The following is a 13,211-nucleotide window of genomic DNA, read 5'->3' on the forward strand; positions in this document are numbered from 1 at the left end:
ATATTATCTTTTATAACTATTTGTTTCATTTATTGTTTATGAAAATTATTCCGACCAACATGACATAGATGTTTTTATCTAGGAGGTATGTGAACTGGAAATTCAACCGACCCTCTTGTCGAGAGGTTAAATTTGGTCTAAAAAGAAAACAAATATTTGAAAGAAAAATTGAAAAGAATTGAAGAGGAGAAGATGAAATTGGAGTTGCATGTTGCCGATGTCGTCGACGATCACAAGTTCTAGATGGATGCAATGCGCTTGAAGCTTAGAAAGATTAGGGAATATGCCATTGATAATGAGGCCTGGTATCATTATGCTGTTGGCTCAATTTTTACCTTAGTTGCGATTTTGGTCGCATTTGTTGTGGCATTTAAATGTTTTACATAGTTGTATGTTAGTTCCAATGTAAGTTTTAATTAGATGCTCTATAGAGCTGTATGTTGTTCTATGAGAACTATGTATGAACTTTGTGTATTAATTTTTTCAATAATAACATTTGATCACGACTGTACTTTGGTTTTAATGTGGTTATGAACTTGTATTAATTTGGTCACTTATCTATTCATGATGTTCTGTAATGGTTTTCGATACACTTAATTATATAATGCACACAGATGAACCGGCAATGGATGTACGGTGACCGATGCACCTCCGACTACATTGAAGGCCTGCACAATTTTCTCGAGGTGGCTGAGGCAAACAAGCAAAATGTTTTTATGTATTGTCCATGTATTGTCTGTGGGACTACGAAGGATCACTCTTCCTTGAAAACCGTTCACATCCACCTGCTTGAGAAGGGTTTCATGCCACACTATAATGTTTGGACCAAGCACGAAGAAAGAGGGGTTATGATGGAAGACAACAAAGAAGAAGAGGATGATGAAAATTATCGTATGTTCCCTGAATACGATGATACTGCCACGTGGGAAGCTAAAGATCAAGAGGCACCAGACGATGCGCCTCATGATGATCTTGGCTGGGTCATTGTTGATGTACAGAGAGAATGCGAAAGTGAAAGGGAGAAGTTGAAGTTCGATCGCATGTTAGAGGATCACAAAAAAGGGTTGTACCCAAATTGCGAAGATGGCAACACAAAGCTCAGTACCACACTGGAATTGCTGCAATGGAAGGCAGAGAATGGTTTATCTGACAAGGGATTGGGGAAGCTACTGAAAATAATTAAGAAGAAGCTTCCAAAGGATAACAAATTGCCTGACAGTGCGTACGAAGCAAATAAGGTTCTTTGTCCTCTAGGATTAGAGGTGCAGAAGATACATGCATGCCCTAATGACTGCATCCCCTTCTGCGGGGAGGAGTACGAGAATTTGAACGCATGCCCGGTATGCGGTGCATTGCGGTACAAGATCAGACAAGATGACCCTAGTTATGTTGAGGGCGAGGGCCCCAGGAAGAGGCTTCCTGCCAAGGTGATGTGGTATGCTCTTATAATACCACGGTTGAAATATCTGTTCAAAAAGGAAGAGCATGCCAAGGTGTTGCGATGGCACAAAGAAGATCATAAGAAAGACGGGAAGTTGAGAGTACCCGCTGACGGGTCGCAGTGGAGAAAAATCGAGAGAAAGTGGCGGGACATTGCAGATGACGCAAGGAACATATGGTTTGTTTTAAGTGTAGATGGCATAAATCCTTTTGGGGAGCGGAGCAGCAATCATAGCACCTGGCCCGTGACTCTATGTATCTATAAACTTCCTCCTTGGATGTGCAAGAAGCGGTAGTTCATTATGATGATAGTCCTCATCCAAGGCCCTAAGCAACCCGGCAACGACATTGATGTGTACCTAAGGCCATTAGTTGAAGAAATTTTACATATGTGTGGTAAAAAAAGGTGTGTGTGTGTGGGATTTGACCTACGAGCGTTGCAATTTGTAACCATCAAGGATTGGCCTGGTCTTAGTAACCTTTCAGGACATACAAACAAGGGATACAATGCCTGCACGCACTGTTTAGATGAGACTGAAAGTATATATTTGGACAAATGCAAGAAGAATGTGTAGCTGGGACATCGTCGATTTCTTCCAACCAAGCATAAGAAAGAAAGGCAAGCATTTCAAAGGTGATACAGATCACCAGAAGAAGCCCGTCCTCCGTACTAGTCCTGATATACTTGATATGGTCCAGGATTTACAAGTAATCTTTGGGAAGGGTTCTGGCCGATAATCTGTTCTGAATGACGCTGAGGGACACACACCCATGTGGAAGAAGAAATGCATATTTTGGGACCTACCCTATTCGAAAGACATAGAGGTCCGCTCTGCAATCAACGTGATGCACGTGACGAAGAATTTTTGTGTGAACCTGCTAGGCTTCTTGGGCGTGTATGGGAAGACAAAAGATACACCGGAGGCACGGGTATACCAGCAACGTGTGCACGAAAAAGATGGCATGCATCCAAAGCAGTATCAATGTCCTGCTAGCTAAACTCTTACCAAAGCAGAGAAGGAGATATTCTTTGAATACCTGCTTAGTATCAACGTCCCGTCTGGCTTTTCGTCCAATATAAAGGGAATAAAAAACATCCCAGAGAAAAAGTTCCATAACCTAAAGTCTCATGACTGTCACGTGATTATGATGCAATTGCTTCTGGGTGCATTGAGGGGGCTTGTACCGAAAATTGTTTGATTAACCATTGTGAAGCTATGTGCATTCCTCAATGCAATTTCTCATAAGCTAATCAATCGAGAAATCCTACCAAGCTGAAGGAATGATTTGGTCCAATGTCTTGTCATTTTTGAGTTGGTGTCCTCACCACCCTTCTTTAATATTATGACGCACGTCCTAGTTCACCTAGTCGATGAGATTGCCATTTTGGGTCCTGTATTTCCACACAGCATGTTCCCCTTTGAGAGGTTCATGGGAGTCTTAAAGAAATATGTCCGTAACCGTGCTAGGCCAGAAGGAAGCATCTCCACGGGCCATCAGACAAAGGAGTTCATTGGGTTTTGTGTTGACCTTATTCCTGACCTTAAGCCGACTGGTGTCCCTCAATCGTGGTATGAGGGGAGACTCACTGGAAAAGGCACGCTAGGAGCGGATTCAATAATATATAGGGACAGGCATTCTTTGGCGCAAGCACACTACATAGTTCTACTGAATTCTACCTTCGTGGCATCGTATATCAATGAACACAAGAATATTCTACGCACCAAAAACATGGAGCATTCTGACGACTGGATTACACGTGAACACATCGGGACGTTCGGCAGTGGGATGCAAACACATCTCATGCATAACAGCACTATTGGACATGAGTTGTACTTGTTGGCCAGGACACCATGTTCGACTGCATTGACTTACCAAGGGTAAGAGATAAATGGGAATACATTTTACATGATCGCACAATATAAAAATAGCACCAATCAAAACAGTGGTGTCCGCTGACAACCCACAAGTATAGGGGATCACAACAGTTTTCGAGGGTAGAGTATTCAACCCAAATTTATTGATTCAACACAAGGGAGCCAAAGAATATTTGAGAGTATTAGCAAATGATTTTTCAATTCAACCACACTTGGAGATTAATTATCTGCAGCAAAGTGATCAGTAGCAAAGTAGTATGATAATTTTGATAATAGTAGCTGCAGCAACAGTAACGGTAACAGTGATAGTAATAGTTTCATAGCAAGTGCAATAGTGATAGCAGCAGTAGTAACTTAGCAAGATCAATATGTAGGAAAATCGTAGGCATTGGATCGGTAATTTGTTGGATGGTATTCATCATGTGACAGTCATAACCTAGGGCGATAGGGCACTAGCTCCAGTTCATAAATATAATGTAGGCATGTATTCTGTAAATAGTCATACATGATTACGGAAAGAACTTGCATGACATCTTTTGTCCTACCCTCCCGTGGCAGCGGGGTCCAGATTGGAAACTAAGGGATATTAAGGCCTCCTTTTAATATAGAACCGGAACAAAGCATTAACACATGGTGAATACATGAACTCCTCAAACTACGGTCATCACCGGAGTGGTCCCCACTATTGTCACTCCGGGGTTGCCGGATCATAACACGTAGTAGGTGAATATAACTTGCACGATCGAATCTAGAACATGGATATAATGGCGATTACATAAATGGTTCAGAGCTGAAATCATGGCATCCGGGCCCAAAGTGACAAGCATTAAGCATAGATAAGTCATAGCAACATAAATATCAGAACATAATGGATACTAGGGATCAAGCCCTAATAAAACTAACTCGAATACATGATGAATCTCATCCAACTCCTCACCGACCAGCGAGCCTACGAAGGAATTACTCACTCCCGGTGGGGAGCATCATGGAATTGGCGATGAAGATGGGTTTGTGATGACGAAGATCGAACACCCCCCTCTCCGGAGCCCTAACGGACTCCCCATCTGGCCTCCCGATGAAGAACAGGAGGTGGCGGCGGCTCCGTCTCGCGGAACGGAATAATTATTTCTCTCCGATTTTTTCTGGAAAAATATGATTTTATAGCGTCGGTTTCAGGGTCTGCGGGGCCACCAGGTGGGGACAACCCACTTGGGCGCGCTTGGATGGGGTGGCGCGCCCTGGTGGGTTGTCCCCACCCAGGTGCCCCCCTCGGTGGTTCTTGGCTCTAGAAATTCTCTTTTATTGTATAAAAAATCCTCGCAAAGTTTCCTTCCATTCCGAGAACTTTTATTTATGTACGAAGACAACACCATGGTAGTTCTGCTGAAAACTGCGTCAGCCCGGGTTAGTTTCATTCAAATCATGCAAATTAGAGTCCAAAACAGGAGGAAAAGCATTAGGAAAAGTAGATACGACGGAGACGTATCAACTCCCCCAAGATTAAACCTTTGCTTATCCTCAAGCAATTCAGTTGATAAACTGAAAGTGAAAAAGAAAAACTTTTATGAACTCTTTTGCTCTTGTTTGCATAAATAAGCTTAAGTAGCACCCAAGTTTTCAGCAAAGATTATAACTAACCATGTCCACAATAACTCTTAAAAATTATATTAACTCATATAAATAATATAATCAGCTAGCGAGCAATAATAAGATATCTCAAACAGCAACACGTTGTCAAAACAATCATGATATAATATGACAATAGTGGTATCTCACTAGCCCTTTCTAAGACCGCAAAACGTAAATGCAGAGCACCTCTAAAGTCCAAGCAGAGGCTAAACATTGTAATTCATGGTAGAGAAGATCCAGTCATGATGCACCCAACATTAGCTAGACACAATGCATCAGCATGACAGCAGTGCTCTCAGGTTCTGGTGCTTATTTGAGAATTTGATGACACAACATTAAAGTAAATATATAGTCCCTTCGCGGAGGGAAGCAGTGATTTGCAGAGGTGCCAGAGCTTAATTTTTAAAACAGAGGTAAATGAAATTTGGAGAGGTGCACCCTTCTTGTTTACTTTGCGACCACCATTTATCTATATCTTCCATGCTAAACACATTAGTAGCGGTTCCCAAGCAATAAAGTGAAGGTTATTGCTCCATAGGAGTTTTTGTTTAATTATTTGTAAGTTCGTTTTGCAATTTGAGACTGGGAATCCCTATTACCGCCCTTTTCTGGTGCAATGGTCAGTGAATAAACACCCATCCTGAGAATAACCTGCTTAGCATGGAAGATACCGACTACCTCTTGTCGCTCTATGAACAATCCAGGCACACAAAAAGGATATTTATTTGAAGTTTTTAGAGGTGGCACATGCAAATTTATTTAGGACGGCAGGGTAATACAGCATATAGATAGGTATGGTGGACTCATATCGAATAACATGGGTTTCAGATTTTTCATGCACAAGCAGAATTCCCACTTAGTGCAGGCGAAGGCTAGCAAATAGGTTGATAAGTGGCCAGCTAGAGAGCAAAAACGGTCATGAACATGCATTATGCATAAGTAACATTGGATACTAGCATGAGTAGGATATGAACACCATGAACATAAATTTCATAGAGGCTATGTTGGTTTTGATTTAACTACATGCATGAACATGTGTCAAGTCAAGCCACTCGAACATTCAGAGGAGGATACCATATCATCATACTACATCACAATCATTTTAACATGATGTTGACATCCAAGATAAATCATTATCCACTCCTCGCTACTTATGCATGGCATGAGAAACTATAATCTCAAATTGCCATTGCAAACATGTTTGATCATAATAGGCTGAATCATGGATACTAGGTTAAACATATTTACAAAAACAAAACAAGTTTAGTTCGTACCCGTTTCTCTCTGCCACAGCTAGTTCATCAAATATCGTCATTATTGCCTTTCACTTGCACGACTGAACGATATGAAAATACTAATAGTGCAAGAGTTCTGTGGACTAAGCTGGAATCTGCAAACATTTTATTCAAAAGGAGAAGACAAGGTAAAATGGGATCTTTGTTAGATTAACAATAATGCATATGAGGGCCACTCAACATTTTCATCGTGGTCTTCTCCTCGGTATGACTCAATAAAAAGAAAAGAAGTTCAGAGAAACACACTGAAATATTTTTGGAATTTTTGGTTTTTCGTAAACGAGCAAATAAAAAGAAAAAACAAAAACGAGAAAAAGTATTTACACGGGAAAGCTCCCAACAAGCAAAAGAAGAACAATGAATTTTTTTTGGGTTTTTCTTTTTAGTGCTACAAGAATCTAAACTAGAAAGAAAAATCAAAAAGAAGCAGGAAATATATTTTTGGATTTTCTCAAAGTTTTTCGAACACACAAGAAGAAAGCAAGAACATAAATCTAACATGGATAATACAATGAAAAAGTGTGGACACCGACAACTGGAATGAAATGTGTGAACATAAATGTAATGTCGGTGGAAATGCGTACCCCCCCAAGCTTACGTTTTTGGCCTAACTTGGTAACACTACAGGAATCAGCTACTTTGCCGTCTGCCGTGGACGGCAAAAGGCTCCGGCAAAGTAGGCATCGGTAAAGAGCTTCTTTGCCGTCTGCTTTTTTGAAGCGGACGGCAAAGGGGCCTTTGCTATCAGCGGCTGACGGCAAAGAAAGCCGACGGCAATAAATGCGTTGTTAGTCCGTTAGGCGGCTAACGGCAGCCTTTGCCGTCCGCCGCTGACGGCATAGAGCATCCGGCCTTTCCCGTCCGCCGAATGACGTCAGTTGGACATCACGACGGGACAATCCTTTGCCGTCTGCTGCTGTAGGCAAATGTGGGCATTCTTTGCCGTCTGCCACTGTAGGCAAAGCATTTGCCGTCCGCCGCTTTAGGCAAACTGAGCAAATGGGTCAGCTCCCAGGGAGCACAGGTGGCCGCCGCGTGGCTTCTTTGCCGTCCGCGGCAGACGGCAAAGGAGCCTTTGCCATCAGTGGCTGACGGCAAAGGTGCCTCTTTTTTTCTTTTTTTTAAATCCAGCAATTTTCACAGCAAATATATGACATATATATATATATATATATATTTCATAGGGCTATTTAACAACAAACATATGACATATCCAGCACATAAGTTTCATCGTGCATACATATATAGTACCATCCATTCATACATAGCAAGTTGCACATACACATTGTTCCATCCATACATATTACAATGCAAAGTTTCATCAAGATAGCAAGTTCCATCATAGCAAGCTAGAAGAATACTAGAGGAGAATGAAAGAAAAAACAAGCACTACATCATAGCAAGCTAGCTTCCGTGAAGTGAATGAAATCTGCAAAATGGCAAATAAGAAAGTTAGAAAAAGGTGACTAGAAGAAGTATATGCCATTTATGAGCTAACTTAGGTGAAATGGATCATTTATGAGCTAACTTAGTTGAAATGGATCGTTTATGAGCTAACGTAGGTGAAATAGATCGTTTATGAGCTAACTTATCACATAGCGCCTCCAGATCGACTCTAGCCTTAGTATTATCCTTTGACTTCCCATATATGCTGAACAATGTACCAAAAAGTGCCTCGGCGATATTCTTCTCAGTGTCGATGTTGTGTGGGCAAAGGAGGTCTTTGAAGTAAGGCAGATCCCATAAGCATGTCTTGTGAGTCCAGGCGTGCTTAGAATTATACCCCTTGAAGTACCCTGGACGCTCTGGATCTGGCTCGAGAGCATATAACTGATCCAGGGTCTGTTGGCCTGTCAACGCAGGTGGTGCAGAGTTTTTGACAACTCTACCTCTGATGAAGTTCTTCTTGTCTTTCCTGAACTTATGGCGAGGATCCAGGAACTGTCTATGCATGTCGAAGCAAGAAAACTTGCGACTGGCCTGAAGCCAACGAAACTCAAGAGCTCCCTTGCATGTGGGGCAGGGGAACCTTCCATGCAGACACCAGCCAATGAATAGCGCATACGCCGGCAAGTCATGCGTCGAGTACATGTACCAGACACGCATTATGAAGTTCCGTTTGCTATAGTCGTCGTATGTCTTGAACCCATTATCCCAGGCTTCTTGCAATTTGTCCTTAAGTGGCTGCATGTACACATTCATATTTTTCCCTGGATAGTTGGGCCCTGGAATTATCAATGTCAGGAAAATGTTCTTTCTTTGCATAATCTGTCCGAGGGGAGATTGAGTGGAAAGACAAATACGGGCCAACAACTGTATTGGGCTGCTGTCAGACCAAACACACTAAACCCATCTGTGCTGATGCCGACTCGAGGATGCCTCAGATCTGCCTCTTTGTCAGCATGTAATTCATCAAACTTTTTCCACGCAACACCATCCGATGTGTGTACGATCATCAGATTCCCATCTGCATCTCGTTCGGTTCTTTTGCCTGTTTTGTGCCATGTCATCTGTCTAGCCGTCTCTTCGACCATGAAAAGACGTTGAAGTCATGGTACAATTGGCATATACCGAAGAACACTAACAGGGATTTTGGTCTGTGTCTTCTCACCCATACCGTTGTGTACCACAACATACCTGGAAGACTTGCAAATGGGACAATAGTTCAAGTCCGCATAGTCAAGCCTAAATAAGACACATCCTTTCTCACAGGCATGTATCTTCTCATAGGGCATCTTCAGTGCACGGAGGATTTTGTCCGACTGGTACAGGTTTGCAGGCATTACATGGCCTTTGGGTAGAAAGCGTCCAAATACTGTCATCATTGTGTCGTAGCATTCTCTGCCCAAGTTGAACTGAGCCTTCAGAGCCATTACTTGTGAGATGGCATCCAACTGACAAAGCTCAGTCTGCTCGTGGAGTGGACGCTTTGAAGACTCCAACATTTCATTGAAGGCCTTTGCAGATTCCTCCATCTCCTCGTCCGAATCCCGAGCATCATCGAAGTCTTGCACCATGTTTTCCATCCCGGTACCATGCTCGTCAGTGCGACGACGATCCACCTCAGCTCGGTCACGTTGGGCAGACTCACCATGATATGTCCACACCGTATAATCGGGCGTAAAACCACTCTTCTCCATGTGTTTGCCCATTTCAGCCTCTGTCCTCTTTTCCCAATTACCGCACCGTAAACAGGGGCACCAGGTTTTCCTCTGGCCATTTGCAAATGCGGCTTGCACAAACCCCTTTGTTTTTGTGAACCATTCAGTGCTCCATTTGTTCTGACCAGTGTGACCGGTGTACATCCATGCACGATCACTCATCTTGACTTTCAGAGCTACTGGACACACAACAAATATATATATATAATACACCATGTATATATTCATCAGTTGATCTACTTTGTCAATTTTATTATGTCCATGCAACCTACACTCTAATAGGTAATCATAGGTCCTAACCCCACCCGAGTATGTGTAGATTAGGTTCATTTTCCCATGCTATGCTCCGGATCCGACGCAAAATTTCGGCAGCACCTCCCTGCTGTTCTCCTAATACACGTCTCTGCAATAAACAGAGAGGATGTGTACCCGGAGAATCAACAGGGGAGGCACTGACGAAATATATGCGTCGGATCCGGAGCAAAGCATATGGGAAAACAAACCCAATCTACACATACTTGGGCTGTCCATGGATAGCGTTGGACAATTCGAAAGAATCACGGTTATAAATATGCAAATGCATGCATATTTATAACTATAACGCTTTCGAATGGGAGACACATATTGGTTACGCATACTGATGATTCACGACAGATATATAGCTAGCTATCAAGTTTCATCGGCACGAACACCGGAACAAAGCAAATAATTAAGGGGCGAGGAGGACATGTCATTTGTGCTCACCCATGAACGAAGGGGCAGAGCTCGTCAAACGCACGGGGAGGTCGTCGAGCACCAAACCTCGCAGCGATGAAACAACTGCACATTTAAATCTACCCGATCAACACAATTATATATGATGTTTTTCATAACAAAATCGAAAAATATATGACCTAACTCATAATTCACAAATATATGACCCCGTCGGCCTCTGGAAGGCCAAAGAGCACCTTTTCGGGAGGTGTCGGGGGTCGGGGTGTCGTGTCGGTGTCGGGGTGCCGTGTCGGGGTCAGGGTGCTGTTTCGGGGTCGGGCTTGATTGGGGTGTCGGGGTGTGGTGTCGGGGTGTGGTGTCGGGGTCGAGGTGTCGGGGTCAGGGGGTCAGGGGTCGGGGTGTCGGGGTGTGGTGTCGGGGTCAAGGTGTCGGGGTCAGGGGGTCAGGGGGTCGGGGTGTCGTGTCGGGGTCGGGGTGTCGGGGTGTGGTGTCGGGGTCGGGGTGTTGGGGTCAGGGGGTCAGGGGGTCGGGGTGTCGGGGAGTGGTGTCGGGGTCAGGGGTCGGGGGGTCGGGGTCAGGGGGTCGGGGTGCTTCCTTCTATCCTTCTTCTTCTTTCCTTTCTTCTTCTTCTTCTTTCCTTCTCTTCTTCTCCCCCTTCTACATATTCTTCTTTTCTTCTTCTTCTTTTTTCATCTTTTTTCTACTTCTTTTAATAATATAACTAATTATCTAAAACCTAACACTAACACTAACACATACACTAACACTAACACTAACACATATCTAGACCTAAATCTAACACAAACAATTAAACAGCAAAGAAAAAGAAAAAACAGAAAAAAATAAATCACCGGAGCTCGGGGGGTGGCGGGTGGCGACGGGGGTGGCAGGGCTCCGGGGCGGTGGAGCTCAGGGGGAGCCGGCAGGGAGGCGGGGCCGATGGGGCCGCGGTGGCGCCGGGGGCGACGATGGCGCCGGGATGGTGGGCGGGTGGTGGGGGCGGCGGGGCGCCGGGGCAGTGGGATGGTCGGGCGGCGACGTGGTGGGGCGCCGGGGCGGCGGGATGGTGGGGTGACGGGGCGTCGGCGGGTGGGGGGCGGCGGGGTGGTGGGGCGACGGGGCAGGCTGCGGCGGGTGGCGGGGGCGGTGGCGGGAGCGGCGGCGGGTGGGGGGGCTGCGGGGGGTCGATCTGGTCATGGAGAGAAACAGAGAGGAATGGGGTGGGGGGCTCGGCCGTTAGTTAGGTTAGTGAAGTTAGGTCTTTGATGTCCGCCGTTCTTTGCCGTCCGCTATTTTTCTCTCTTTGTCGTCCGCTAGCGGACGGCAAAGAGGGGAGCCGTTAAGTTTTATCTAATTAGCTCGTAAGTGGGGCCACCTCTCTCTTTGCCGTCAGCCAGCTCACGGCAAAGAATCTTTGTCGTCAGCTAGCGGACGGCAAAGAACCGGCTGATGGCAAAATCCTTATTTGCCATCAGCCAGTTCTTTGCCGTCCATTTTTTGTAAGCGGACGACAAAGACCTTCTTTGCCGTCAGCTAGCAGACGACAAAGAACTGGCAGACGGCAAATAAGCTAATTCCAGTTGTGTAATCACCAGTCGTAGAAGACATGGGGTCCAATGTTGAAGTGCTGAGGAGCGGGCACCTGAGGATCCCACTACTGAGGCTCCTCCTATGCCGCAGCTAGGTTGTTCTGGTAGGCAGCAATGTCCTCAGGCATAATCCTGTATCTGTGCCTGGCAATATGATCAAACAAAGTAGGTGCAGGCAGTGGAATAATGTCAGGAGTTTTATCACTAAAAACTAAATTATAAGGAATAGGAATATTAGGGTAATCAGCAGCAATAGACTCACTAGTAGAAAAAGGGTCATCTGTCCCGGTTGGTAAGGGCCATTTGTTCCGGTTTTTTAACCGGGACTAAAGGGTCGTTATTGCCCTAGCCCTTTGGTCTCGGTTCTTACACGAACCGGGACAGATGGGCCTCCACGTGGCCGGTGCGGCGAGCCCAGGCAGGAGGGCCTTTGGTCCCGGTTGGTGGCACTAACCGGGACCAATAGGCATCCACGCGTGAGCATTTCAGGGGCTGGGGTTTTTGTTTTTTTTAAAGGGCAGGGGGGTTGGGGGTTTTGGGGGGTTAATTTAGGTGTTTCATATATTGTGTTAGCTAGCTAATTAATAGAGAGAAGTGTCCTCTCTTATCTCCGTGCTTGGTCGACACTACGTACTATATACATATAGAGAGGACTAGACACGCTAGCTAGTAAGCAAATGAAGGAAACAGAAGATCTTCATGAACATATGCATACAGAGAGAAGTGATATCGACCACCTCTCCTTCTCCGAGTGATTGGTCGAACAACAAGTTCTCGTATATCTATCCGACACTACTGGCTACATATATACAATAATTATCTCTTACAATATAATCTCCTAATTAAATTGTAAGAACGCAGGGTCCACATAGTATTCTCCGTTTTCAACGATCACGTGGTCAAGGAAGAATGCCGCCAATTCCTCTTGAATTGCTCGCATACGATCTGGTGCTAGGACTTCATCCTGCATCCGAAAGATCTAATTTGAAGAAGGGGGTCAATACATATATATATGAATAAATGAAACTCAACACAAATGATGGTAATAAAATAAAATTGTGAATATTATTGCTTACGCACTTCATATTGTTCCTCAGAGTAGCCCCGCTCACACGTCGTGTGGCGGATGGACTCACAAATGTAGTATCCACAGAAATCATTCCCTTGTTCCTGCCACAACCACTTTACAAGAAATAGAGATCAATCAAACTGATAAGCAAGCATGTTAAATGGTATTGATGAAACTAGCTCTTAAATCACTAGGAGATGCGCGGAACATGCTACTGTAGTACATACTTTCGGGTGTCTAAATTGCAGCTTCTTCGGCAGTCCCGGAGATTTTTTGGTGAATTTTCTCCAAACCCTGCCAAACAAAGAAAACAATTACTTGATATCAAGAAATGAACAAAGTTGCTGATATGGTGGATAATGATCGATTTAACTTAGTTCTCGAGCATTTGAGTCATGTCCGCATAGTCCTGGGGATGTTTTCGTCTCGAGTCTAAG

At 44.4% G+C, this 13,211-nt stretch overlaps 1 pseudogene; it reads left to right on the forward strand.

Moving 5' to 3' along the window:
• Positions 1-893: 893 nt before the first annotated feature.
• LOC141023235 (uncharacterized) overlaps positions 894-13,211 on the forward strand; it is a 142,136-nt pseudogene continuing 129,818 nt past the window's right edge.

Source organism: Aegilops tauschii, chromosome 5 (assembly GCF_002575655.3).
Source record: "Aegilops tauschii subsp. strangulata cultivar AL8/78 chromosome 5, Aet v6.0, whole genome shotgun sequence".
Lineage (NCBI taxonomy): Eukaryota > Viridiplantae > Streptophyta > Magnoliopsida > Poales > Poaceae > Aegilops > Aegilops tauschii.